Source organism: Ictidomys tridecemlineatus, chromosome 6 (genome assembly GCF_052094955.1).
Source record: "Ictidomys tridecemlineatus isolate mIctTri1 chromosome 6, mIctTri1.hap1, whole genome shotgun sequence".
In the NCBI taxonomy this organism is placed as follows: Eukaryota; Metazoa; Chordata; class Mammalia; order Rodentia; family Sciuridae; genus Ictidomys; species Ictidomys tridecemlineatus.
The window spans coordinates 157819097-157846983 of NC_135482.1; the positions used below are offsets into that span (position 1 = coordinate 157819097).

Sequence of the window (27887 nt, forward strand, 5' to 3'; positions counted from 1 at the left end):
CCCTGTAGCATGCTCTTTTAAGGTCTTCAAGGAATAGTCCGAGAAGGGCAATAGCAGGGTCAAGTGGTGGTTCCATTCCCAGCTTTCCCAGGAATCTCCAAACTGCTTTCCAAATTGGCCGCACCAATTTGCAGTCCCACCAGCAATGTATAAGAGTACCCTTTTCTCCACATCCTCGCCAGCACTTGTTGTTGTTTGACTTCATAGTGGCTGCCAATCTTACTGGAGTGAGATGGTATCTTAGGGTGGTTTTGATTTGCATTTCTCTGACTGCTAGAGATGGTGAGCATTTTTTCATGTACTTGTTGATTGATTGTATATCCTCCTCTGAGAAGTGTCTGTTCAGATCCTTGGCCCATTTTTGATTGGGTTATTTGTTATCTTATTGTCTAATTTTTTGAGTTCTTTGTATACTCTGGATATTAGGGCTCTATCTGAAGTGTGAGGAGTAAAAATTTGTTCCCAGGATGTAGGCTCCCTACTTACCTCTCTTATTGTTTCTCTTGCTGAGAAAAAACTTTTTAGTTTAAGTAAGTCCCATTTGTTGATTCTTGTTATTAACTCTTGTGCTATGGGTGTCCTATTAAGGAATTTGGAGCCTGACCCCACAATATGTAGATCAGAGCCAACTTTTTCTTCTATCAGACGCAGAGTCTCTGATTTGATATCAAGCTCCTTGATCCATTTAGAGTTAACTTTTGTGCATGGCGAGAGGAAGGGATTCAGTTTCATTTTTTTGCATATGAATTTCCAGTTTTCCCAACACCATTTGTTGAAGATGCTATCCTTTCTCCATTGCATGCTTTTAGCCCCTTTATCAAATATAAGATAGTTGTAACTTTGTGGATTAGTCTCTGTGTCCTCTATTCTATACCATTGGTCCACTCGCCTGTTTTGGTACCAGTACCATGCTGTTTTTGTCACTATTGCTCTGTAATATAGTTTGAAATCTGGTATCGCTATACCGCCTGATTCACACTTCCTGCTTAAAATTGCTTTTGCTATTCTGGGTCTTTTATTTTTCCATATGAATTTCATGATTGCTTTATCTATTTCTTCAAGAAATGCCATTGGAATTTTGATTGGCATTGCATTAAACCTATAGAGAACTCTTGGTAATATCGCCATTTTGATAACGTTAGTTCTGCCTATCCATGAACAGGGTATATTTTTCCATCTTCTAAGATCTTCTTCTACTTCTCTTTTTAGGGTTCTGTAGTTTTCATTGTATAAATCTTTCACCTCTTTTGTTAGGTTGATTCCCAAGTATTTTATTTTTTTGGAGGATATTGTGAATGGAGTGTTTTTCCTCATTTCCGTTTCAGAAGTTTTGTCGCTGATATACAGAAATGCCTTTGATTTATGCGTGTTGATTTTATATCCTGCCACTTTGCTGAATTCATTTATTAGTTCTAGTAGTTTCTTTGTAGACCCTTTTGGGTCTTCTAAGTATAGAATCATGTCATCTGCAAATAGTGATAATTTAAGTTCTTCTTTTCCTATTTTTATGCCTTTAATTTCTTTCGTCTGTCTAATTGCTCTGGCCAGTGTTTCGAGAACTATATTGAATAGAAGTGGTGATAGAGGGCATCCCTGTCTTGTTCCAGATTTTAGAGGGAATGCCTTCAACTTTTGTCCATTCAGAATGATGCTAGCCTGAGGCTTAGCATAGATAGCTTTTACAATGTCAAGGTATGTTCCTGTTATCCCTAGTTTTTCAAGTGTTTTGAACATAAAGGGATGCTGTACTTTGTCGAATGCTTTCTCTGCGTCTATTGAGATGATCATATGGTTCTTATCTTTAAGTCGATTGATGTGGTGAATAACATTTATTGATTTCCGTATATTGAACCAGCCTTGCATACCAGGGATGAATCCTACTTGATCATGGTGCACAATTTTTTTGATGTGTTTTTGTATTCGATTCGCCAGAATTTTATTGAGGATTTTTGCATCTAGGTTCATTAGAGATATTGGTCTGTAGTTTTCTTTCTTTGAGGTGTCTTTGTCTGGTTTCGGAATCAGGGTGATGTTGGACTCATAGAATGAATTTGGAAGGACTGCCTCTTTTTCTATTTCCTGAAATAACTTGAAAAGTATTGGTATTAATTCTTCTTTAAAGGTTTTGTAAAACTCCGCTGTATACCCATCCGGTCCTGGGCTTTTCTTAGTTGGTAGTCTTTTAATGGCTTCTTCAATTTCATCCATTGATATTGGTCTGTTCAAATTGTGTGTATCCTCCTGACTCAGTCTGGGCAAATCATATGACTTAAGACATTTATCAATGTCTTCACTATCTTCTATTTTATTGGAATATAGGTTTTCAAAATAATTTCTATTTGTCTTCTGTATTTCTGTAGCATCTGTTGTGATATTGCCTTTTTCATCCCGTATGTTAGTAATTTGAGTTCTCTCTCTTCTTCTCTTTGTTAGGATGGCTAAAGGTCTGTCGATCTTATTTATTTTTTCAAAGAACCAACTTTTAGTTTTGTTAATTTTTTCAATAGTTTCTTTTGTTTCAATTTCATTAATTTCCGCTCTGATTTTAATTATTTCTTGCCTTCTGCTACATTTGCTGTTGTTTTGCTCTTCCTTTTCTAGGGCTTTGAGATGAAGTGTGAGCTCATTTATTTGTTGGTTTTTTCTTTTTTTGAGGAATGACCACCAGGCGATGAATTTTCCTCTTAAAACTGCTTTCATTGTGTCCCATAGATTCCGATATGTTGTGTCTGTATTTTCATTTATCTCTAAGAATTTTTTGATTTCCTCCTTTATGTCTTCTGTAACCCATTGATCATTCAGTAACATATTGTTCATTTTCCATGTGATGTAGGATTTTTCCCTCCCTCTTTTATCATTGATTTCCAGTTTCATTCCATTATGATCAGATAAAATGCATGGTATTATCTCCACCCCTTTATATTTACTGAGGGTTGCCCTGTGGCATAATATATGGCCTATTTTTGAGAAGGATCCATGTGCTGCTGAGAAAAAAGTATATCCATTTGATGATGGTTGATATATTCTATATATGTCAGTTAAGTCTAGGTTATTGATTGTGGTATTGAGTTCTATAGTTTCCTTATTCAACTTTTGTTTGGAGGATCTGTCCAATGGTGAGAGAGGTGTGTTGAAGTCACCCATAATTATTGTGTTGTGGTCTATTTGATTCTTGAACTTGAGGAGAATTTGTTTTATGAATGTCGCAGCGCCATTATTAGGTGCATAAATATTGATAATTGTTATGTCTTGTTGGTGAATGGTTCCTTTTAACAGTATATAATGTCCTTCTTTATCCCTTTTGATTAACTTAGTCTTGAAGTTGATTTTATTCAATATGAGGATGGCCACCCCTGCTTGCTTACGAGGACCGTGTGCGTGGTATATTTTTTCCCATCCTTTCACCTTCAGCCTGTGTATGTCTTTTCCAATCAGATGTATCTCCTGGAGGCAGCATATTGTTGGATTTGTTTTTTTAATCCATGATATCAGCCTATGTCGCTTTATTGGAGAGTTTAAGCCATTAACATTCAGAGTTACTATTGATATATGGTTTGTACTTCCATCCATGTTTGATTGATTATTTATCCTTTTTTAAAAAAAAAATTTAGTTTGTTTCTCCATGATTATTTTTCCCCTCACCCTCTGTCTTTACCGAGGCACTTCCCTCTGATGGTTTTGGTTATTGTTTTTCATTTCTTCCTCGTGTAGTGTTTTGCTCAAAATGCTTTGCAATGCTGGTTTTCTGGCTGCAAATTCTTTTAGCTTTTGTTTATCATGAAAGATTTTTATTTCGTTGTCATACCTGAAGCTTAATTTTGCTGGATACAGAATTCTTGGTTGGCATCCATTGTCTTTCAGTGTTTGAAATACATTGTTCCATGACCTTCTTGCTTTCAGTGTCTGTGATGAAAAATCCGTTGTTAACCTTATTGGTTTACCCCTGAATGTAATCTGTCTCCTTTCTCTTGTAGCTTTTAATATTTTCTCTTTGTTCTGTATAGTGGATATCTTCATAACAATGTGTCTTGGCGTTGGTCTACTGTGATTTTGTGTGCTTGGTGTCCTGTATGCATCTTCAATTTGTATATCTGTTTCCTTTTTTATTTCTGGAAAGTTTTCTGTAATTATTTCATTCAGCAGGTTACTCATTCCCTTGGTTTGAATCTCTGTACCTTCTTCTATCCCGATGACTCGTAAGTTTGGCTTTTTTATGTTATCCCATAACTCTTGGATGTTTTTCTCGTGATTTTTTACCAGCCTTTCTGAGTTGGCTAGACTCTTTTCAAGATGACATAATTTGTCTTCATTATCTGACGTTCTGGCTTCTACTTGCTCCACTCTGTTAGTGATACTCTCAATTGAGTTTTTAATTTGGTTTATAGTTTCCTTCATTTCTAAGATTATGGTTTGATTCTTTTTTATAATCTCTATCTCCTGATAAAGGTGCTTAACTTCTTCTTTTATCTGTTTGTGTAATACATTCTCAATGTGTTCTTTTGCTGCTTGAATTTGCTGTCTCGTATCCTCTTTAAGGTTCCATTCCATCTGTCTAAGGTGTTCCTTGAGTTCTTTATATGACCATTTTTCTGATGACTCTAAGTCCTCCTGAATATTTAGGCTGTCCTGCATTGTTTGTACTCCTTTTCTTCCTTGCTTTTTGAAGCTGCTCATGTTACTTCTTGTTCTGTTTGACTGCTGAGTTACTGTTTACTCCTATAAATTTATTTGATGCTTGGGAGGAAAGGTATTAGAAGGGAAGGGAAAAAGTCACTAAAGAGAATGAGAGTAAGCCGGTAGAATTCAAGGAAGGGGGGATAAGATAATTGAAAAGAAATGAAAAGACAAAAGAAGAAAAAAAGTAGGAAATAAAAAAAGAAAAAAAATTTTTTTAAATAATAAAAAAAAAATAAAATTGGAAGAAAAAAAAATTTTTTAAAAAAATTGTAAAAAAAAAATTAAAAAAACAAGAAAGAAAAATGAAAATGAAAGAAAACCCCAAATCAAAATTAAACAACAACAACAACAACAACAACAACAAAAAACAACACCAACAAAAAAAAAAAACTAATAAATGCAGTCTTAGAGTTTGATTAACTTCTCTTCCAGTAGGTGGCGCTGTGACCACCAGGCCAAGTTTCTCCTATCAATACACGGAAACCAATCATTGTGCAGCAGCTCCTCCTCCCAGACTGGGCGAGTCTCCAATCCTGGGTGCCTAGGGCGTCCTCTTGTGTCTAGTCACTTCCCCACTTTTCCTCTAGCCAGGCCCCTCTCACGGGTGCCGCTCACCACAATACTGGGTACACGCCAGGTCTGCTGCTCCCGGGAGCCCTGTTGTCATGAATGACTGGGCACACTCTTCCAGTTTGCCATTCCCTCAGACCCTAAGTTTGTAGAGCTTGGGGCTGAGAATCCTCAGCGAATTTTACTGGCCCTCTGGTAGCCACACCCCCGGTAGCTGGTGCAAGAGACCTCAGCTGTCAGCACTGGTGGGAGCGGTAGTCCCGCGCCGCGGGTCCCGCGCCACCTCTAATTCCCTCAGTCTGGCTACCGTGCTCTCGGGAGAGCTGGGAGGGGCCCTTACAGGAGAGCTGAGATTGGCCCTTAAGGTTTCCCCGATGTGTGGAGAGGGAAGGCTAGGGAATTACACACCTGTAGCCGCAGGTTTCAATGAAGTTATCTCCTCCGCCGAAGTCTGATGACGTCAGTTGTCTGCCATGGTGGTATCTCTTGCAAATGGCGACAGTTCGTTTCCCTTTGCCGGGTGACCAATGCAACGGGTGGGTCCTTACTGTCTCTCCCAAGCCCCGTTTCAAACCTGTGGCCACTACCTATGAAGGCTCGGTTGGCATTTACCTCCGTAGGATCAGAAGGGCTGACCGGTTGTTTCAGCGGGATGGATTAGTGCTGAGTCACAGCTGTTTGTCTGCGGGAAGCAGGCGAACGGGAGCTTGAATTCAGCCGATCCAGGTTCAGTGTGTGTTCTGAGAGGCCCAAACAGCTCACCCCAGATCCACGTCAGTTCAGCATTGCCTAGTGATCCTGAGCAAACAGAATTAGGCTGTTTACGACTCCCTATGCTTGCACAGCTGAAGAGGTCAGAGACTTGATCTCTCCGCGCCCACCACCATGTTGGAATCCACAATAATTTAATTTTTTTTATTTATCTTTACGTGGTGCTGTGGATTGAACCTGGCACCTCACATGTGCTAGGCAAGCACTCTATCACTGAGCTACAGCCCCAGACCAGAACTTTAAAACATGTTTTTAAGTGAAGTTAGAACATAGCTAGCAGCCATTCAAAAGGAATTAATAAATGAAATCATTAAAACTTTATTAGATAGCTATTATATCCCAGTGTTAGGATTTATTGAAACTAGTGGTTTTTCCCTTTTATGACCAGGCACTGAAATTACAATTTCAGGATATTGTAAACAGAAAGAAACAGAAAAGGTTTGTTTTCTTCCTTAGCTCTCTAAGATAATGCAGGCAGTATTCATATGTTATCCACATTGCTTCAAGCTTTCTACCAAAGGTAGAGTTTCCTCTCAATATATAGACATGTTTTGTTAGTACCTACCAACATCTCATTTGGGAGTGTTGACATAAAGGCATTGGTTTGAAACTCCAATCAAGCTTTAAAGAATGCCCAGGCAACCATTGCAGTTTAAATATCCCTGCCTTTGTGACAGAAATAATAGATCTTTGGTAAAAGCTAGTCATAACCCCCCTGCCTGTCTATTTAGGACACTGAGGGACAAGGTTTTTGTTTTGTTCTGTTTTATAACTCTGAACAAGTAAGCATCATTTCTAAACCAAGAAGAGTTTTTGTTTTTAAAGAGAGAGAGAGAGAGAATTTTAATATTTATTTTTTAGTTTTTCGCCGACACAACATCTTTTGTTTTGAATGTGGTGCTGAGGATCCAACCTGAGCCGCACACATGCCAGGCGAGCAAGCTACCGCTTGAGCCACATCCCCAGCCCCAAGAAGAGTTTTTGGTGATTTGAATGGTGGTTCCCAAGATATGTCTGTCCGTGTCCTAATGCTCAAAACCCAGGAATGTGACCCTATGTGGGAAAAAATAAAAAAGAAGAAGAAGAAGAGATCTTTGTTGATGTGATTTGGTTAAGGAATTTTGTGTGGGCCCTAAATTCAATGGCAGGTGTAAGAATAAATATGCAACCATACAATGGCCAAACCATTAAAATAAAAATCAGAACTCTGAGAAACAATCTGCAGCAATTTACCCAGGAAGCCAACTCACTATCTATAGTAAGCAGTCAAGAAGCCAATTTGTTATTTATAAATCAGACATGTAGGAAGTCAGAACACTATCTCAAGTAACAACCCAGGAAACCAAATATAACAAGTGCCCCCAAATAATCATTCCCTGATTAATGATGATATTTTCCCTAATATTCATCTCTGCTTCCAACTTGGGACCAACCAGAAAACACCAAATATACACCCCTGATGAATCACATTGGATGCTTCACTTCTAATTAGACTGCCTGTAGCTTCCCTATGTCTATACCTACAATCAAGTCATACTCACTCCACTTCCTGCCTCTGACTCAGCTAAAATGCAGATGGTAGCCGAATTCCTTGAAACCTCTGAACAAATAGCCTTCGCTTGTTCTCATTTGGTTGATCTCCCATTTATTTTCAAACTGTCCTTATAAGAGAAATATATAGAGAGATTTGATACTCAGACACACAGAAAGACCAAGTGAAGATGGAGGCACAGACCCCTAAGTTAGGTAGTCACCAGGCTGGGAATGTCTGGAGCCACCAAAAGCTGGAAGAGGCAAGGAAAGCTTCAAAGGGTACACAGTCCTGTCAACACCTTTGTTTTATAACCTGGCCTCCATAACTGTGAGGGAACTTTGTTATTATAAACCATCTAGTTTGTGGTAATTTGGTATGGCAGCCCTGGGAAACTATTTCAAGCTTTAAGAAGGTAAAATTTATCTGTTACATGGCCTTTTCATTAAAGATTCATAAACTGTAGTGCAAATGCCTTAAAAAACTGTTAATAATTTTTAAAAATTTCACTTGTTTTCATGAAATTTACATGTTAGGGTAAGAATGTCTGGGGATTTCCCCAGCAGTTCCCCTGAAAAGATAGGCCCAATCTCTGTCTTCAGAATAAATGTTCTAAATCTCTATGAGGAAGAACACATATAGTCAAATAATTTAAAAAATGGAGAGGCAGAGTAGATGCTCTCCTAGCCTATCTACATTTGATCTCTAAGCAATTAACCCTGTTGACATTAATTCTGCCTATCAAAGAGCAAAGTAGATCTTTCCATCTTCTAAGATCTTCTTTGATTTCTTTCTTTAGGGTTCTGTAATTTTCATTATATAGATCTTTCACTTCTTTCATTAAGTTGATTCCATGTATTTTATTTTATTTTATTTGAGGCTCTTGAGAATGGAGTAGATTTCCTTGTTTCTCTTTCAGAGGATTTTTCTTTGATATATAGAAATTCCTTTGATTTATGAGTGTTGATTTTAGATCCTGCCACTTTACTGAATTCATTTACTAGTTCTAGAAGTTTTCTGGTGGAACCTTTAGAATCTTCTAGGTATAGACTCATATCATCAGCAAATAGTGCCAATTTGAGTTCTTCTTTTCCTATGTGTATCCCTTTGATTTCTTTCATCTGTCTAATTGCTATGGCCAGTGTTTCAAGAACTATGTTAAATAGAAGTGGTGAAAGAGGGCATCCCTGTCTTGTTCCAGTTTTTAGAGGGAATGCTTTCAATTTTTCTCCATTTAGAATGATATTGGCCTGGGGCTTAGCATAGATAGCTTTTACAATGTTGAGATATGTTCCTGTTATCCCTCATTTTTCTAGTGTTTTGAATATGAAGGGATGCTGTATTTTGTTAAATGCTTCTTTTTGCATCTATTGAGATGATCATATGGTTCTTAAATCCACTGATGTGATGAATTACATTTATTGGTTTCCATATGTTGAACCAACCTTACATCACTGGGATGAACCCCACTTGATCATGGTGCACAATCTTTTTTATATTTTGTATTTGATTTGCCAGAATTTTATTGAGAAGTTTTGCATCTATGTTCATTAGAGATATTGGTCTGAAGTTTTCTTTTTTGATGTGACTTTGCCTGGTTTTGGAATCAGAATGATATTGGCCTCATAGAATGAGTTTAAAAGTACTATCTCTTTTTCTATTTCCTGAAATAAATTGAAGAGTATTGGTATTAGTTCTTCGTTAAACGTCTTGTAGAACTTGGCTATGTATCTATCCGGTCCTGGGCTTTTCTTGGTTTATAGACTTTTGTTTTTTCTTTTTTATTGGTTGTTCAAAACCTTACAAAGCTCTTGACATATCATACTTCGAACAATAGTTTCAAGTGAGTTATGAACTCCCATTTTTACCCCAAATACAGATTGCAGAATCACATAGGTTACACATTCACATTTTTACATAATGCCATACTAGTGACTGATGTATTCTGCTACCTTTCCTATCCCCTACTATCCCCCTCCTCCCATCTTCTCTTTCTATCCCATCTACTGTAATTCATTTCTCTCCTTATTTTTTCTTCCAATTCCCCTCACAACCTCTTTTATGTAGTTTTTTATAACAATGAGGGTCTCTTTCCATTTCCATGCAATTCCCCTTTTCTCTCTCTTTCCCTCCCATCTCGTGCCTCTGTTTAATGTCAATCTTTTCTTCCTGCTCTTCCTCCCTACTCTATTCTTAGTTGTGCTCATTATATCAAAGACGACATTTGGTATTTGTTTTTTAGGGATTGGCTAGCTTCACTGAGCATAATCTGCTCTAATGCCATCCATTTCCCTGCAAATTCCATGATTTTGTCATTTTTTAGTGCTGTGTAATACTCCATAGTGTATAAATGCCACATTTTTTTAATCCATTCATCCATTGAAGGGCATCTGGGTTGGTTCCACAGTCTAGCTATTGTGAATTGTGCTGCTGTGAACATCGATGTGGCAGTGTCACTGTAGTATGCTCTTTTAAGGTCTTCAGGGAATAGACCAAGAAGGGCAATAACTGGGTCAAATGGTGGTTCCATTCCTAGCTTTCCCAGGAATCTCCATACTGCTTTCCAAATTGGCCGAACCAATTTGCAGTCCCACCAGCAATGTATAAGAGTACCCTTTTCCCCACATCCTCTCCAGCACTTGTTATTGTTTGACTTCATAATGGCTGCCAATCTTACTGGAGTGAGATGGTATCTTAGGGTAGTTTTGATTTGCATTTCTCTGACTGCTAGAGATGGTGAGCATTTTTTCATGTATTTGTTGATTGATTGTATGTCCTCCTCTGAGAAGTGTCTGTTCAGGCCCTTGGCCCATTTGTTGATTGGGTTATTTGTTGTCTTATTGTCTAATTTTTTGAGTTCTTTGTAAACTCTGGATATTAAGGCTCTATCTGAAGTGTGAGGTGTAAAAATTTGTTCCCATGATGTAGGCTCCTGATTTACTTCTCTTATTGTTTCTCTTGCTGTGAAAAAACTTTTTAGTTTAAGTAAGTCCCATTTGTTGATTCTTGCTATTAACTCTTGTGCTATGGGTGTCCTGTTAAGGAATTTGGAGCCTGATCCCACAATATGTAGATCGTAGCCAACTTTTTCTTCTATCATACGCAGAGTCTCTGATTTGATATCAAGGTCCTTGATCCATTTTGAGCTAATTTTTGTGCATGGTGAGAGGAGGGGATTCAGTTTCATTTTGTTGCATATGAATTTCCAGTTTTCCCAACACCATTTGTTGAAAATGCTATCCTTCCTCCATTGCATGCTTTTAGCCCCTTTATCGAATATAAGATAGTTGTAACTTTGTGGATTAGTCTCTGTATCCTCTATTCTGTACCATTGGTCCACCCACCTGTTTTGGTACCAGTACTATGCTGTTTTTGTTACTATTGCTCTGTAGTATAGTTTGAAATCTGGTATTGCTATACCACCTGATTCACACTTCCTGCTTAGAATTGCTTTTGCTATTCTGGGTCTTTTATTTTTCCATATGAATTTCATGATTGCTTTATCTATTTCTACAAGCAATGCCATTGGAATTTTGATTGGCATTGCATTAAACCTATAGAGGACTTTTGGTAATATCGCCATTTTGATGATGTTAGTTCTGCCTATCCATGAACAGGGTATATCTTTCCATCTTCTAAGATCTTCTTCTACTTCTCTTTTTAGGGATCTGTAGTTTTCATTGTATAAATCTTTCACCTCTTTTGTTAGGTTGATTCCCAAGTATTTTATTTTTTTTGAGGATATTGTGAATGGAGTGGTTTTCCTTATTTCCATTTCAGAGGTTTTGTTGCTGATATACAGAAATGCCTTTGATTTGTGCGTGTTGATTTTATATCCTGCCACTTTGCTGAATTCATTTATTAGTTCTAGTAGTTTTTTTGTAGACCCTTTTGGGTCTTCTAGGTATAGAATCATGTCATCTGCAAATAGTGATAATTTAAGTTCTTCCTTTCCAATTTTTATGCCTTTAATTTCTTTCGTTTGTCTAATTGCTCTGGCCAGTGTTTCGAGTACTATATTGAATAGAAGTGGTGATTAGTCTTGTAGGCAGCAGGGCATCCCTGTCTTGTTCCTGATTTTAAGGGGAATGCCTTCAATTTTTCTCTGTTCAGAATGATGCTAGCCTGGGGCTTAGCGTAAATAGCTTTTACAATATCAAGGTAAGTTCCTGTTATCCCTAGTTTTTCTAATGTTTTGAACATAAAGGGATGCTGTACTTTGTCGAATGCTTTTTCTGCGTCTATCGAGATGATCATATGGTTCTTATCTTTAAATCTATTGATATGGTGAATAACATTTATTGATTTCCGTATATTGAACCATCCCTGCATCCCAGGGATGAATCCTACTTGATCATGGTGCACAATTTTTTTGATGTGTCTTTGTATCCGATTCGCCAGAATTTTATTGAGGATTTTTGCATCTAGGTTCATCAGAGATATTGGTCTGTTGTTTTCTTTCTTTGATGTGTCTTTGTCTGGTTTCGGAATCAATGTGATGTTGGCCTCATAGAATGAATTTGGAAGGACTGCCTCTTTTTCTATTTCCTGAAATAACTTGAAAAGTATTGGTATTAATTCTTCTTTAAAGGTTTTGTAAAACTCCGCTGGGCCCCTGCAGACCGGCTCTGTGAACAGCCGCTGGCTACCGCCAAGCGGCTGCTGCCTACACCCTTGCAGTGAGTGGGGGAGCAGGCGCTGCCTGCCGGGCCACTCTGGCCCGACTCTGTGAACCCCCTCTGGCGGTTTGGAGCTGCAGACAACCACCCTCCACTTGCCAACCCAGTGCTGCAAACGACCCCTGACCAGCTCTGCAAAAGGCCCCGCCCACACGGCGAACAGCAGGAATGGAGACCCGCCCAATCCGGGAGGAAGAACCGCTGCACAGTGATTGACTCCCGCCTACTGAGAGGAGAAACTTGGCCCGGTGGGCATAGCTCCATCCACTGGAAGAGCAGTTAATCGAATTCTAGGACTGCATTTATAATTTTTTTTTTTGCTGTCTTTTTAAATGTTTTTTAATCCATCTTATTTTATTTTATTCTATTTTTTTAAATTTCATTTTCCATTTCTACTATTATTATTTTTCTTTAAATCCCTTTTAATCTTCTATTTTTTTCTATCCTTCTTTTCTCCTGTCTTTACATTTCTTTTCAATTTTCTTATTCCCCCTTCCTTGAATTCTACCTGCTTACTCTTATTCTCTTTAGTGACTTCTACCCATCTCTTCTAATACCTTTCCTCCCAAGCTTCAAATATATTTATAGGAGTAAACAGTAACTCAGCAGTCAAGCAGAACAAGAAACAATATGAACAGCATGAAAAAGCAAGGAAGAAAAGGAGTGCAAACAATGCAGGGCAGCCTAAATATTCAGGAGGATATAGAGTCACCAGAAAAATGGTCATATAAAGAACTCATGGAACACCTGAGACAGATGGAACGGAACCTTAAAGAGGACACAAGACAGCAAATTCAAGCAGCGAAAGAACACATTGAGAATGTATTACACAAACAGATAAAGGTTTATAGACTTTTGATGGTGTCTTCTATTTCATTGGTTGAAATTGATCTGTTTAAATTGTATATATCATTCTCATTAAATTTGGGCAAATTATATGACTCTAGAAATTTGTCAATACCTTCAATATTTTCTATTTTATTGGAATAAAAGTTTTCAAAATAATTTTTAATTATCTTCTGTATTTCTGTAGTGTTTGTTGTGATGCTTCCTTTTTCATCATATAAGTTAGTAATATGAGTTTTCTTTCCCCTTCAATTTGTTAGCATGGCTAAGGGTCTGTCAATTTTATTTATTTATTTTTTCAAAGAAAGCAACTTTTTGTTCTGTCAATATTTTCAATTGTTTCTTTTGTTTCAATTTCATTGATGTCAGTTCTGATTTTAATTATGTTCTGTCTTCTGCTGCTTTTGGTGATGATTTGTTCTCTTTTTCTTGGGCTTTGAGATGTAACTTTAAGTCAATTATTTGTTGACTTTTTCTTATTTTAAGGAATGAACTCCATGTGATGAACTTTCCTCTTAGAACTGCTTTCAGAGAATCCAAGAGATTTCTATATGTTGTATCTGTTATCATTCAATACTAATTTTTTTAAATTTCCTCCTTCATGTCTTCTGCAATCCATTGTTCATTCATTAACATATTATTTAGTTTCCAGGTGTTGTAGTAGCATTTCTTATTTTATCATTGATTTCTAATTTTATTTCATTATGATCTGATTGAATGCAGGGTAGTATCTCTACCTTTTTATATTTGCTAAGAGTTGTTTTGTGGCATTATACATGGTCTGTTTTAGAGAAGGATTCATATGCTGCTGAGAAGAAAGTGTACTCACTTGTTGAAGGATGAAATTTTCTGTATATGTCTGTTAAGTCTAAGTTATTGATTGTATTATTGAGTTCTATAGTTTCTTTGTTCAGCTTTTTTTTAAAGATCTATCTATTGATGAAAGAGGTGTGTTAAAGTCACCAAAATTATTGTGTTGTGATCTATTTGACTCCTGAACTTGAGAAGAATTTGTTTGATGAATATAGATGCTCCATTGTTTTGGGGCATATATAATTGTCAAGTCTTGTTGGTGTATGGTTCGCTTGAGCAGTATGTAGTGTACTTCTTTATCCCTTTTGATTAACTTTAACTTGAAGTCTACTTTATTTGATATGAAGATAGAAACCCCTGCTTGCTTCTGCAGACCATGTGAGTGATATGATTTTTCCCAACCCTTCACCTTCAATCTGTGAATGTCTTTTTCTATGAGATGACTCTCTTGGAGGCAGCATATGGTTGGGTCTTTTTTTTTTTTTAATCCAATCTGCTAGTCTATGTCTTTTGATTGGTGAGTTTAGGCCATTAACATTCAGTGTTATTATTGAGACATGGTTTGTATTCCCAGCCATTTTTGTTTATGTTTGGTATTTGTTGTAACTTGGTTTCTACTCTGATTAGATTTTCTTTAGTGTAATCTCTCCCTCTACTGATTTTCAGCCTTATTTTTTCATTTCCTCTTCTTGGAATATTTTGCTGATGATGTTCTGTTGTTTATCACGGAAGAGTTTTTCTTTCATAATCAAATTTAAAACTTAGTTTTACTGGATATAATATTCTTGGTTGGCATCCATTTTCTTTAATAGCTTGGTATATGTTGTTTCACGATCTCCTGGCTATGAGAGTCTGAGTTGAAAAATCTGCTGAGATACGATTTGGTCTCCCCCCTATGTGATCTGACTCCTCTATCTTGTGGCTTTTAAGATTCTATCCTTATTCTGTATGCTAGGGATTTTCATTATAGTGTGCCTTGGTGTAGATTTGTTGTAATTTTATACATATGGAGTCCTATAAGCCTCTTATATTTGGTTTTCCAGTTCGTTCTTCATGCTTGGGAAATTTTCTGATATTATCTCATAGGAGAGATTGTGCCTTCCTCTATGCCAATAACTCTTATATTTGGTGTTTTGATGATATCCCATAATTCTTGAATGTTCTGCTCAAGGTTTCTAACTTTCTTCACTGTATGATCATCTTTATTTTCCAGATTATATACTTTATCTTTATTATCTGATGTTCTTTCTTCCAAGTGATCTAGTCTGTAGGTTATGCTTTCTATTGAATTTTTTATTAATTTATTGTATCCTTCATTTCAAGGATTTCTGGGTTTTTTTTTTTTTAGAGTCTCTATCTCTCTCCTGAAGTAATCTTTTGCTACCTGTATTTGCTCTCATTGTTGTAGTGATCAATCTTTGCCTGTGTTTTCTCATTTAGGTCATTCTTTAATTCACATATCATTTTATTTATGAACCTTCTGAACCCCTTCTCTGATATTTCATCAACTTCGTGTCCATGGGTTCTGTTATTATACTGTCCTGGTTTGTTTGGGGCACTTTCCTCCCTTGTTTTTTCTTGTGGTCTATGTGTCTTCCTTTCTTGTAGCGTGGAACTTAAGAGTTACAGTTATATCTCTTACAGAGATATTACAGTTGCTTCCCTATATTTTTGTACTACCTGTGCAGATTGTCTGTACCCTTACATTGATGTTGGGTTTCCAGACCCTGCTGGTGTCCCTCAATGGATGCTACTGCATCCTGGATTTGGGACCTGCATAAGTTGGAGTGGGTGGATCTGGGCTGCTGGGCTTGATCTCCAGTGGTAGTCTACTAGTCAAAAGGGGCAATCTTATGCCAGTGGGTAGGTTCTATCCAGTGTCTGCCCCGTTGGGGGAGGGTTGAACCTGGCCTACTGAGAGCCTGAAACCTGAGCTTGTGTGGGCAGTCTGGGCTGGATCTTGGCTCCAGTGGTAGTCTACAATTCAATATTTAACCATTTTTTTCAATTTATTATTTGGATGGAGATCTGGATTGCATCTACAACAGGGTTTCTGGTATGTGAACAAAATGCTAAAGAAACTATTCTGCATCTATGATGGGAATTCAAAGAAGGCTATGTTTGAGCCTGAAGATTGATTAAGGAGCAGTTACTAGGTAAACACACATACAAAAAGAAGGGTGTCCTAAGTAGAACAAACAGCAAATGTAAAGATGAAGTCATGTGGCCTAGCCACAGAACAGCCTTTATTTGAATGGCTTGGGAAGAAGGCAGTTTTTCAATACTAATTATGCATCGGAACCATCTATAAAGATTAAAAAAGAAAGAAAAACAAAATATGCCAGGACTAACTCTAGGAGATTTTGATTCAATGTTTATCTGGGGTGAGGTTCCTTGCATTATTATTATTTTTTTTTAAATTTCCTATTTAATTCTGATGTGTAGCCAGGACTAAAAACCACTGGGGTAGGTTGAGTAAGAATGAAATGACAGATGAAGTTAGTACCAGAAAGTGAAAGGACTGTAACCACAATTTAACAAACTCTCTTCCCTAACAACTTCACTGTTTGGAAATATTTTCTTTTTGTCCTTTACTGCCACTTACTGTTGCATGAAAAAATTTGAATTCTCAACACTGCCTATAAAAGCAGGAATAAATATATTAAACTTACTTTAATAACTAAAAGACCTATATATTGCTTGAGGTAAATAGTGTGCCTTCGATTAGGGATACCACTTACCACTCAAAGTTCTTTTAAAAATGTCCAATGAAAATACCAATTTGACAAGAACAGTTGCCAGGGATAATGGAGAATGGGCTCCTATTCTGGACTGGTGCTCCCAGTCTCTGGTCAAGAAAAAGCAGGTGCCCACCTCCAAGAGATTCTCTGTCATTCATGCAAAGCTTCTTCAGCACTTATCACCTGAACAATAATAGGGGGACCTCTTCTTCCATCTTAGCCAGTTCTACAGAGACTCTTATTCTGAGGAGGCTGGATTTTTTTTCCGCCTTTACTATCATATCACATGCCTTCCATACCTTAGCTGCTCAATATTTGTTAAATCATATTCTTGGAGGAAAGGTAAGGGACGCTGAATTGTACCTTTAACACTATTCTAAGAATCGGTGCCTTCTGCCAATTAGAGGCATCTATTTTTAAAGAACAGCAAAAAAGGGGTAGGGGCAAAGGTGACCCTTGTGTTGTCAATAAAAGTGAGGGAGCTGTCATGAGGACTGGCTTGTTCTCAAGAAAGGCAGAATCACCAAAAGGCAAACAAAAACTACACTAACCAATCGCCCCCTAGAGGCCCATTCCTTGAACCTGGAGGGGACAAGTCGCTAAGAGCTAACCTGACAGGATCCGGCCTGGGCTCCTTAAACCAAGTGTCCCCGCCCCACTGCTGGCTCAGCTGGTCGTCGGGAAGCGCCAGCTGCGGGGACTTCCAGCCGGCTCAGGGGACTCGCCCGCAGCCCCGACTCCTGCCCTCCGCGCGCTAGCGGCCCCACGACCGCCATTCCCGCCGCCCCGGCCCTCACAGGACCCGCCATTCCCTCCTGGGGACCACTCCACGGCGCCCCCACTCACGCCGCCCCCTCTCCGGGTCCGGGGTGCCCGCCTCGAGCCCGCTGACCCGCCTGGCTCCGCCTGAGGGTCCTCTGCAGGCGGCTCCTGACTGGGAACTGCTAAGCGGCGGCGGGCGCTCGGCGCGGACCGGTCCCAGGAACCCCCGGCCCCAGGAACCCCCGGCCCCCATCCTCTGCCATCGGGTTTCCACCCGGAGCGGACGTGGAGGTTGCTGGGGCGCCAGGGCGCGGTGAGGGGCAAAGGTGCGTGGGGCTCGCGGCTTCCGGGTTTCCGGTGGACTCGGGGCTCGCGAGGGAGGCTGCGGGTAGTCGCCGAGCTGCCTGCGGACAGGCCGACAGCCCAGGGTGAGGCGCGAGAAGGGGAACCGCGCTGCTGCGAGTCTGTCCGCTGGTCCCTAAGCCCTAAGTGGGCGGGGAGCGGTCGGTGGAGCAGCCGGGCGGGTGCGGAGCTGCCACCCGCGCTCCGGAGCCCAGCGCCACACAGTGGACAGGGACTCCGCGGTGACAGACGTGCCGCGTGGGAATCCGTGGTGTCCATCAAAGGCGGGAGGCCACCCTCTCACAGCTGTCGAAATGAAATTCGGCGGGAGCGGAGAGGACGAGGGGCGGCGGGAGAACAGGGTCCAGTCAAAGGGGTCACCCAAAGCGTCACCGGGGGGACCGTTAACCCCGCGTGAAGGTGAGGAGTTGGGCGCCAACCAGAATAACCAGGTAGGTAGGAAGCGCCTGGGATCCAAGTGGCGGCCGCTTCCGGGATCCTTGCCCAGAAGGCACACACTGAGGGAAGTCCCTTAGTCCCTCAGCTTCCATCCCACAAAACTTCGATTTTCAGGTTAAACTCTTAAACTTAAGGCCTCTCTAGGTTTCATATGAGGGGATGTGACCCAATTTAACAGTTATGCAGAATCAATGGTAGAGCGCGTAGATTGACACCCTGTAATTAAAAAACAGGACTTTCTAAGGCAACAAGTAATTTTCTACTGAAAAAGAATTATTGTTCTGGAAAGATGTACCCACATGTTCACAAAAAGAATAAAAGATCACTTTGGCATGTTTTTCCCATGATTAATAGTGGTCTTTCTTTTCTGGAAGGGGTATAGGTACTATTTGGTTACTTTAAAAAATGTGTGTGTGTGTTTAGTTGTAGATGGACACAATGACTGTATTGTTTTATTTTTATGTGGTGTTGTAGATGGAACGCCTCACACTTGCTAGGCAAGCACTCTTCCACTGAGCCACAACCCCAACCCTATTTTGATTATTTTTTGAGATCAAGACAATTAATTATTATTTTTTAATTTGCCACGCATTTCTGTTGTAAGTGTAAGAAAATTGATATCATTTTGTATTCTTACTTGCGCCAATTTTTCTTTTTTCAGGCACAGAAGTCTTCTTTGAAAAACTTTGTATATTATTGAAGGATGGCAGAAGCAGTTTTGATTGATCTTTTGTTTTGAAATTGACCTGTCAGGAAAACTGCCATGAGACATTGAAGACATTGAATGCCATCCAATACCACCTTGCTGCCAAGGCCAAGTTCCTTTGCATAATGGGTTGCAAGTAACATGAGGTATGAAAGGGTTGGTAAACAAGATAATTGTGAACTGGAAACAAGCAATGGATTATTAGCTCTCTTGAGAGAATTTGAGACTGTTAGTAATCCCAGCATGGCTGCTTCTTTGTATACCATTAAACAAAAAATAGATGAAAAAAATCTAAGCGGCATTAAGGTAATTGTACCTGCACACAGGAAAACCTTAATGAAGGCTTTTATTGATCGTCTCTTCACTGAGGTTTACAATTTTGAGTTTGAAGATTTACAGGTGACTTTGAGGGATGGCCTTTTGAAACAGTCCACTGAGATAAACACAATCACAGCTCATAAACTAGAAGAAATCCAGAGTGAAATAGAAACATATTTGAGAAGTCTGCCAGCCAGCACTGAAAGGAGAATTAACTATTATCACATCTCCTTTGATCCCAGGTATATTTAACATTCTCTGTTGTTTTTCTGTATATGTGAAAATCCAGTCTGTCTTCAGAGGTTGCTCACCTCTTTCCGTCCTTTCTTATGTTCACTTATTGTTCATTAGCATCATTTGCAATATATGTTATGCATGGCCTTGTGGGTCAGGGGTGACAAGAGAAGACTCCTTCAATGCCATATTAAATATACAAATTTGTTCTAAACCAATTTAGCTTTAAGCAAATTTCCCAGCCCTTCTTTATGATGCAATTTATAACACTAGAAATCTTTTATTTAGAAGTTCTAAAATATCAACTCATTAATACTTTCCCAGAAGAGTGAAATTTAAAATAGTCAATCTTCCTTCTTGGTTAAACAGTATTTAATGTGAGCTATATGCTGTTTGTACCAAAAAGACAGGTGAGACAGAAGATACCCTTTGAAGAGCAGTAATCCCATATGGAAGGTAAACAGCAGTAGGTAATAAGAACATATGGAGGTACAAAGTGCTGTCAAAATTAGAAGCCAGATAAGAGCTGATTGAAGTGATCAGGAAGGTCTGCTGGAGAGACTGGCTTTTGTAATGCTTTGTAGTCTTTTTTTTTTTTTTTTTTTTGCTTTGTAGTCTTTTGGAGAGCATCTTTTTAATCTTCATTACTTGTCTTCAACAGATATTTTCATACATGGATTTACTATAAGAATAGGTGGGATATCTTATATACCAATTCTTAGTTCTTTCAATCTCTTCAGTAGTTCCAAATGAAGAGATCTCAAGGTAGTTGTTCAAGAAAATCTACATAGGTTGGCAAATACTGCAGGATTTAATGTGGAAAAATTTTATCAAATAAAGGTAAAATTTTGTTTCATATTTTGAGCCATATTTTTAGACCACACCATTAACTACATGGAATTTAATTAAGTTATTTCTCTTTTGCTTCTGGTGTTTTATCTAAAAATTTAGTAGTTTTTTTCTGAGATTTATATATCATTGCCTAAAAATAAATTTTATGAGATATATAAATCTCATAAATATATATTTACATAAATCTCATATTTATATAAATCTCATTATATATATATACATATATATATATATATACACACACACACACACACACAGATTTTTTTTTCATCTGGAGCTCTTCAATTCTAAAAGTACGGTTAATACTTCGTATAGTAACACTGTCGTTTTTGAGGTAGAAGAAAGATTCCTGAATTATAAGAAAGAAAAGCCATTATTTTCTAAATACTACCGTCATAATTAAGGAATAATATCTTATTCCTTATAAAATTCTAGCTTTATTTGAGTCTTGGAAAAATAAATGCAATATTAATTTGATAATTAATTTTAATTTCTTTTGAAAATGTTAAATTCTAATTTTTGGAAGACTAGTACCCATTTCAAGTATGAGGTATTCATCATGAGCTTTATTGAACTCTTAAGTGTTAAAACCTAGTTTCCTTTAAGTAAAACATGCATAGATATTGCATGTAGTGTTTTGTATTGAAATTATAGACCTATTGAATTCTAGTAATTTATGCTGGTTACATAATTTTGTGATGAAATAAGTACTTTCAGAAAAGCTTATGTTATGAGAAACCCCATTTTCAAAATATTTTTATCATGTATCTTTGATATTAGACTGATCATGCCAATGAAGTGTGGATTATGGGAAGGGAGGAGCCTAAATTTTTGATGGAATAACCTCGAACCAGAGAGGAGTCACAATAGCAGCTCTTGGTGCTGACTGCATACCTATAGTTTTCGCAGATCCTGTCAAAAAAGCATGTGGGGTTTCTCACTCTGGTAAATATATTTAATTAAGCATTGAGGATTCTCATAAATTTTTAGTAGAGGAAAAAATGAATGTTTCTAGTGGGCGTGACAGTACTATACTCTTATTATAGGAGCAGATAAAGGGAATATATAAGTCAAATGATACGAATTAGAGTAGAATTCCCAAAGGAGATGGTCCCTAGGTAGATTCCTGAGGATTCTTTAGGTTTTGGCTCAGTGTCAGTGTTTGTAAGCAAGGATATTATTATTTTTTAATGCTTAACATTTATGAATTATAGAAGGAATTCACAACAGAAACCATTTTCACCTATCAACAGGCATAATGTGTAGCACATACTAAGCATTATTATATTGACTGTGTTAAGTGTTTAACATCTGTCAGCCTTCCAACAATGGAAAGTAGTCAAATCTATCATTATCCCCATTTTACAGATGAGGAAACTGAAGAACAGCAATTTAAGTAACTTAACCCAAGATCATGTGGCTAGTATTTGGTAGAGCCAGACTAAGCTCAGAAGTGGCTTTGTGCCTATGCTGCTAACCACTGTGCATTACTGCCTCTGGGTGCTGCTGGATGCATGAAACTCCTTCTCACATGTAGTGGGCAGGTAAATTGGTATAACTGGTATATTTGGTAATGGAGAAGTATGGGCAGTGGCTTGTAGAAAAATCTTAGAATATCTTTGCATGGAATAAAGTTTTCTAAAAGCTGAGAAGATGAGAAAATTTTAGAGGGATACTTTATCTCTGAGCTACATCCCTAGTCCTTTTGTTTGTTTGTTTTGTTTTTTGGTACCAGGGATTGAACTCAGAAGCACTCAACCACTGAGTCACATCCCCAGTCCTATTTTGTATTTTATGTAGAGACAGGGTCTCACTGACTTGGTAAGCAAGGATATTATTAACATTAAGGGGTAAGATAATTCTACTGTGCCCTTGAAAGTTTCTTTGGCCCTTGAAATTCTTAATGCCAGTAGCACCCCCAGTCATTGCAATAATCAAACAGCAACCCTCCATGCTTGTTAAGTACTGCCTAGGGACATAGTGCTACCTCTGCTTGGGGACCCTTGATATTCAGGCACCAGGGAGTAGGAATGTCAGGCATGGTATACAAAGAAATTCACACAGATGCAGCAGCCCATGTAAAAGTAGGGAGTTAAAAAAAGGAAGACATATTTGCAAAACTGCATTTAGTTTAATTGACTACATGTGTTTAACCATAACTGTTGCCGAAGAGCACAGATGTACTTTTAGATGCTATACTAAGGTTACAGAATTTTTTTTGGTGAAAATATTTGAAAATAATATTTAAATTATCCTGTGATTATGATTCTATGTGAAATGAGAACTGATGTTTTGAATTCCTTCTTACTTGTAAATCTGTGACTACTTTGATATTTAGACTATAAAGAAAAAAGTGACATATTTTTCTTCTGACCTGGCTAAATTAATGGAATTGGTTGAGTATTTAGGGTTATCATATGACATTGTCAAAAGTTTTTAAGTTTTGGATCTCAGTTCTTGGATTTAAAAAGGAAATACTATTTACTAGTAATGTTTTGAAATGTTTATTTTTAAGATCTCTAAGATGAAGCAGTCTGTATGATGAATTTAATAAAAATTCCTCAGCCAGATGTATATATTTGCATATGCATGTCCTTCAGGAAAGAAACAAATAGGGGATGAATACATTATAGGTATGTGAATAATTAAGGATGGCCTCCAAGGCAGAGAGATGCTCTATTCCATATAAAAGTCTTGACAATATCTCTTTTTAGCTCAGAATACTTTTTTCTATTTGCTTTCTTTTGAAATCACTGCCTTTAATTTCAGAGGTAGCTCAAAATCATCATGTTAAAAATGCAATATGTTTTTTCTGCAGCCTTCTTTACCACATTGGTTTTCTATTTTGGCTATTAATATCTCATCTACTTACTTACCTAGATTCTGATATTCCATTCTGTTCTTCCCATAACCACATATCCCATGGGTTCCCAGCAGAAGTTTAATTTATCATCTAAATATTTGTTGCTTTCATCATCTTCTTCCTTTATCTGGAAAGATTGGTCTCTTCTCCTGAGTGCTTAGTTTTAGAAGCATATACATATGGAGTGCTGAAGGAAGGAGTAAGCTTAATCAGCTGAATCTAACTCCCAATATAGGAAATAAAGGAAAAAAGCAACATTGTTTGGTTTTTGTCTTCAGGAAGTAGATGAAAGCAGGATTGAAGTAAATGGTTTAATCTTAGAATTCCACAGGATCCAACAAAGAGGAAGGGAAGTTTGTAAAAGGGAAAGTTAATGGAAGTAGACTTGTTTTTTGTGTAAAAAGTGAGGTAGAAATGAAAACTACAAAATACTGCTGAAATACTGCTGAAAGACGAAAAAACAAATGGTGAGAAATCCCATGTTCATGGATTGGAGGACTTAATATTGATGTCATTACCTAAAGTGGTCTACAGATTTAATGCAATCCATAGAAAATCCCAAAGGTACTTTTTTCTAAATAAATCCATCCCAAAATTTCATTGGAATCTCAAAGGGATTCTGATAGTTACAACAATCTCAGGGGGGAAATAAAAAAAGGAACAATGTTGAATGACTCTCACCTCCGAAAACAGTATGGCAATTCCTCAAAATTTCAAAATAAAATTGCCATATGATTTATCAACTATATTTCTGAATATGCATTTAAAAGAATTGAAAGCACAATCTAAAAGACATATCCCGCCCCATGTTTATAGCAGCATTATTCATAATACCTAAGAGTTGGAAGCAAACGAAACACCCAATAACAGGTGAATAAATGAGCAAATTGTGGTATACCACAATGGAATATTATCTAGCCTTAAAAAGGTAGGAAATTCTGACATAATACATCATGGTGATACTTGAGATCGTTATGCTAAATAAAATAAGCCTCTTCCCAAAAGATAAAAACTATGTGATTTCAGTTATAGGAGTATCTAGAGTGATAAAATTTGTAGAAACAAAGAATTGTGATGCCACGGACTAAGTGAAGGGAGAAATTAGTTATTTAATGGATATAGAGATTCAGATTTGCAGAATGAAAAAGTTCTGCAGGAGATTGGTTATGCAACAGTGTAAATATGCTTAATACTACTGAATTGTACATTTACAATGGTACATTTTATGTTTCTTACCACAATTAATATTTTGTAAAGAGAGAAGAGTAAGATGGTATAAATGAAGCATATAGAACAGTTTTTAAAGGAAGAGAATAGTGACTCCCATTAAATAGCTATTCTGTGTCATGTATTTTGTAAAAGTACATCTCACTTTGGAAAAAGTATTATGTGTAATAATTATGTGAATCAGAAACTGAATCTATTCATTTTTAACTTAGACACAAATTGAGTTGAAATTTTATGTTTTAATCTTCCTTATCTCTTTTTCTTCCTATTTTCCAGGCCTGAGAGGTACTATATTAGGTTTGCAATGGCTACAGTGAATGCTATGATAGCAGAATATGGCTGTAGATTAGAAGACATTATTGCTGTATGTCCCTTCAGTAGGACCTTGCTGTTTTACTCTTCCCAGGGAATCAGCAAACACATTTCATAATCTTCATCCTGATTGCCTATGACTTTTTAACTCACCCAGTCCTCATATTGACATCCGATCTAAAGCCACCAGGTATGTTTGATTTTCACTGTGGAACTGCAAGTTTGATTATTGTTTATTGCTTCTGAAATGAAAATTATTATAGAGACCAGTTGCTAACTCCAAGAAGACAGGTGGCAGATATGCACTGCAATATACACTACACAAAAACTCATTTTAAATATAAAATCTATTCTCAACATGTGCAAATGACATAAAATTTCTTGTCTGGTATCTCTCATTAATTTGAAAGTGAAGGAAGAAACAGTTGGCCTTGAAAAGTTTCAATTTCTACTTAAACTTAACTAGCATTTACTTGACATTACAGTCATTGCTTGGGTAAACTCTCTAGAATATAAAAACATTTAGAAAGCTAATATTTTAAAATTGTTCATATTTTCTAATTAATTGGAAGGATATATGTCTTCAAAAAAATATTAGGTAACATAAATACACAGCCACTTTTCTTTTTTTGTGGTCTCATGCATCTTGAATTTAAAAAATTTTGCTTTTAATATCTATTGGAAAAATATTTGTTATTTCTACAAAGGAAAATTGATAGCTGATTTGAATTGTGTTCCTATTCCAATCAGTAAAAGCTTACTCATTTAATACCTAAGTATAAAGAATTGGAATTGATTCTTGATTTGACTTGTCAAATAATATCACTAATTTTCATTCATATTTCAAGATTTAGAGGGAAGCAAGTTTTCAATGAAAATATGGCTAATTAAGAGGAAAGAAGACCAGACGGTTAGATGACTAAAAAGCACACTCTGTCTAAACCAAATGAATCTTAGTTAAAAATACTCTTGTATTTGAAAAATTTCTTCTTAAGTAAGCCCTTGATTTTGATTATAAAATTCTGTAACTAGATTTTGTCTACAGGACAGTATGGAAGTTCATACAGTTCATTTATAAACTTAGGTTCATTTCTTTTTTTTTTTTTTTTTTTTTTTTTTTTTACTTTATTGTTGGTCGTTCAAAACATTACACAATTCTTAATACATCATCTTGGAAGGGTAACTGATGTGATACAGCAATTTGTATACGGGGTAAAGTTGGGAGTTCATAACCCACCTGAATCAAACTGTGAAAGATGATGTATCATTTCTTAATTATTCCTTGTTGTGTTCATAAGTAACAATTTGCATTATTCCTACCAGATTTTTTATAGAACTCTTTTACATCGTTGTACATACTGTTTTCATATTTCTTTGGCATTTGGTAAAATAAATGCTTGCTCTCTTTCGAAAAATCTTTATCCTAAGGATTCTTCTAGAACAAGAAGGAATTCTTCCATAGAATATTCATGACCTGAACCAGAATCTCAACCTTTGTACATCTTGCCATCCTGACAAATTTTTCTCCCATGTCCAAGATGGTCTTAATTTTGACACATAGATTGGCTTCATATGGATTAGAGAATGAGATACTGGGTTCTCCCTTTTCTCTCCAGTCTCTCTTGCCTCTTTATCTGACTCCCTCTCTTTCTCCTTCTTTTTTTTCCTCTCTTCTTCTTCCTCTTCCAGCCTTTTTCTTTCCTCATTTAAAAAAATAATTAAGTATACTTAATTTTGCCCTTTTATTTCTATAAAAAGAATTGGTCTTTCTTTTTTATTATGATCATAGTAGTAGAAAACCTCATTTTCAGTATCATATTCTATTATAAAAATGAGCCATTCCTTTTCCTAGTTAGTGAGTAATCAGGCAAGCTTATATTAAAAGAACTAAAATAAACTGATTTCGTTTTTAAAAAATCCTGTATGTTCTTTGTGTTTACTATATACTTGATATCTGTACATTTCTATCATATCATCTTTATGCCTTTAAAAAAATTTGTTGAAATGATATCTGCCGCAGTCAGGCTGCAGCAAAATAACCGGGGGTGGGGGTGGGTGGGGGAGGTGGGGGTGGGTGTGTGTGTGACAACACCTTGTGTACATTGATACAGCAGGAGTGGGAGCCGTTTATTGTAAAACAGGAGGGGTATATATATACATTCCACACAGCTTATCTTAATTAACATAAACTAGATACAGCAGTCAACCAATAAGGAATCTCCACACTTAATGGCTCGCTGGTGTTACTTCACAAACCACTCCCTCTGGCAAAATGCAAGGCGCCATCTGACTTGTTTACGGACCCTAATAGATATCTTTGCATAAAGATTCTGAATTCTAGAATAAAAAGAAATCCATAATAACAGATTAGTTTTCAGCTAAATTTCCAACTGTTATCTATAGTAGAGTTGACCCGATTTTTCTTAAAGGGCCATATAATAAATATTTTGTGTTTTGTGTGATTTCAGTCTCTGTCTCAATTACTCACCTTTGCCAATGTGGAGCAAAATCATATTCTGACAGAACAGAAGTGACTGTGTCTGTGTGCCAGTTAAATTTTTTTTTTCAAAACAAAAAACAGGTGAGGAGCCACATTTTGCTTACAGGATACCTCACACACAGTAAGAGAGCAAGATTGAAATTTCATTAAAATAGTATTTATTAGATTTTTTAAAGAGTTATACAAAAATATTTCATAACATTGATTTAACATTGTTATTGCATAGCATATATGCAATTTCTCTAAGATTACTTTTCATTGAAGTAATAATATGTTTACACTTTACAATATCTTTAGCTTTTTAATATGCAAAAAATTCATAAGCATTATAATTCCTACCTTGGTATTCTAATAGTGCTAGTAAAGGTCTTATATTTTATTTCTGTGTATTTTGCAGACATTTGACTGAATAACTTCCCTGTGTCCTTCCAAACTGACTGCAAGAGAGAAATTTAGCTAGTTTATTTATGTAAAACCAAGAATATTACAATGGATAATTCATCTTTTTAAATATTTTATTTTATTTTTTTAGTTGGACACAATGTCTTTATTTATTTATTTTTATGTGGTGCTGAGGATAGAACCCAGGGCCTCGCATGTGCTAGGCGAGCGCCCACTGCTGAGCCACAACTCCAGCCCCTGGATAATTCATCTTTAGGGTACATTTTCCCTATTGTTATCAAA

At 37.1% G+C, this 27887-nt stretch overlaps 1 pseudogene across 1 annotated transcript; it reads left to right on the forward strand.

Annotated features, from left to right (window-relative positions):
• The first annotated feature begins 18894 nt into the window (after window positions 1-18894).
• On the forward strand, window positions 18895-26630 carry LOC101962814 (purine nucleoside phosphorylase LACC1-like; annotated as a pseudogene). The gene is made up of 5 exons (XR_013423343.1): window positions 18895-19457; window positions 20111-20289; window positions 21082-21246; window positions 24668-24893; window positions 26132-26630. The product of XR_013423343.1 is annotated as a purine nucleoside phosphorylase LACC1-like (transcript).
• Window positions 26631-27887: the final 1257 nt, after the last annotated feature.